Genomic DNA, 2404 nt, shown 5'->3' on the forward strand with positions numbered 1-2404 from the left:
TAATTATGTATATATTACAATTATATATATTAATAATAATAGGTAATAAATATATATAATAAAATATGTTGTTAAATTCTTTTTAAAATTCATCATAGTTCTTTTTCAATAATTCTTAATAGTTATAAAATTTTAAATATGTATATTTTTTATTTAAATATTAAATAAATATAAATTTAAATAACTAATAAAATGACAAAATAGAATTAAAAAAATATTACAACTATATAGTGAATTTTTTTTGAAAAATTATTATTATTGTTTTGACTTTTTGAAGGGATTATTATATCATTGTTGGCTTATGTTTTTTTTTTAATTTTTTTTTTGGTAATAATTAATTGTATTTTTACTTATTCGGTTAATACAAATATAAATATAATAGGTGTTGTATTTAATTATTATTCTATTAGTATAAATTATTTTGAATGACCTTTGGTTTTTATAATACTTATTGATATTAATTGGACACATAATTTCTCTTTTACAAACTTAATTAAGTTATTATTGTTATTATTACTAATTTATAAATTATTATGATGTAATTGAATGAAAAAGTAATTTAAAAACTAAATAAAAGTGATAAATGGAGATAGCAAAGAATTAAAAAGAAACTTCATATAAGATGCCACCTAGAATGTTTTGTGCATTCCTTTATATTTATATATAGATATATAGATTTATCACATGAATTACCATATAAATTATTGAAAGGATCTATCAGTTATCACGATCTCATTATGGTCATCAAAATAATAAAAAACATTAAAGAACAGTCACACATATATATATATATATATACACGTATATGTATGTAAAGATACGATGATTCTCAATTAATACTAAAAATGCAAGACATAAACATCGTACTCCACAATAGCATCATGACTAGTGGCATTGACCATATAAGTCTTTGCTAGAGCATAGCCTCTTGCGAACCTGAAAAGTCCAGTTCCACCAACTACAGGCATCTCTCTAAGCGCCGAAAGTATGGAGTTGTGTCCCAATATGCTAAGGCAGCTACCGTTGTATTTACCTTCAGTGAAAACATAGTTCAAACTCATTAAAAGTCCCACATCGGACAGAGAAGCCATTGCCATGATTCCTTGAGCTCTTCCCACTTGCTTGGAAGTTGGATCTGGTCCCACCGTCAAAGGGTCGCATCTAACACTGCAACCATGCCAAAAAATGTGGCCGAAGTGTTCGTCGATGGCGCCTCGGCCACTTGGACGTTCGTGGGGTTCTTGCCACTTACTGTATCGTGGAAATAGAAGTGAAAATAGGTCAGCTTCTCATGCTTAAACCCGTGTTTTCTTTGTACTAAGTTGTAGTAATCATCATTTGCGGTGGTGAGTCTCAAGAAAGAGAACACAAAAGTTAGTGAGATGAGTAGGTTTAGGGTGGTTGTTTGAAGAGCTTTGGCCATTTTTGGAAATGATGAGAGTTTTAGTTTATAATATATGCTAACTGTTGTGATCAACTTCAATGAGTTATTGTGTGATTAGTTTTTGTCCAATGTATAGATATATACAGGGCCGGCCCTGAAATGTAGTGGGCTATAGGGTAAAAATTATTTTTTGGGCCCTCATTTAGAAAAAAATAGTATTTTTCAAAATCAGCAAAAAAATTGTGTAATTTTAAAAGGGCAAAATTTTTTTTTTGGGCCCCTGGACTAGGTGGGCCCTAGGCACAGGCCTAGCCCGCCTATGCCCAGGGCCGGCCCTGTATATATATATATATATATATAGGCGATAGGCTTATACTATTATATGTATAGAAAAAATCATATCTTAGACAGCATATTTCTTGTACTCAAACCCAAAATTAATGTTGTGGAGTTTTGCGTTAAGAAAAAAAAACGTTGTGGAGCATGTTCGGCATGCACACTTTAATATTAATTTTTATTGAACATTCTAAAAAAGAAAAATTATTAGTAAAAAAGTAATTATTACTATTAGGGCTTCAAGAAATAGAGAACCTTGCAAGGACAGTTACATATAGGTAGAGACGTTGCTAAAAAAATGGAAAAATTGACATGAACCACTACAAAAATATATTGGGGAATGTTAAGAATCTTTTTTACAATTGGGACATAATTTTACCTTTACCAAATCCATAACATAAGTTTATTAATTTTAAGTTTGACCCATTCAAAATTATAAAAATAATCTTTTAAATATATTACAATCTTTTTATTAAAATAAATATTTTTCGATTCTAATTATGATGATATTAAATAATTCAGAAAAAGCTTAAGAAAATTTGGGTGAATTTTGAAGTGTAGCTGAACTCGGTAAATTTAATTAGCCAGGCTACCTACATACCTTTTTGTGAAGAATCAAACCACTTGTAGTCTAAAATGAGGAATATTTTAGAATTTGAATATGAGAATTCCGGTATATGACAA

The 2404-nt window shown here is 28.8% G+C and overlaps 1 pseudogene; it reads right to left on the reverse strand.

Annotated features, from left to right (window-relative positions):
• Positions 1–839: 839 nt before the first annotated feature.
• Positions 840–1476, reverse strand: LOC115699985 (dirigent protein 21-like; annotated as a pseudogene).
• Between the last annotated feature and the right edge of the window lie 928 nt (positions 1477–2404).

The sequence above is a fragment of the Cannabis sativa genome, chromosome 8 (assembly GCF_029168945.1).
Source record: "Cannabis sativa cultivar Pink pepper isolate KNU-18-1 chromosome 8, ASM2916894v1, whole genome shotgun sequence".
Taxonomy (NCBI): Eukaryota; Viridiplantae; Streptophyta; class Magnoliopsida; order Rosales; family Cannabaceae; genus Cannabis; species Cannabis sativa.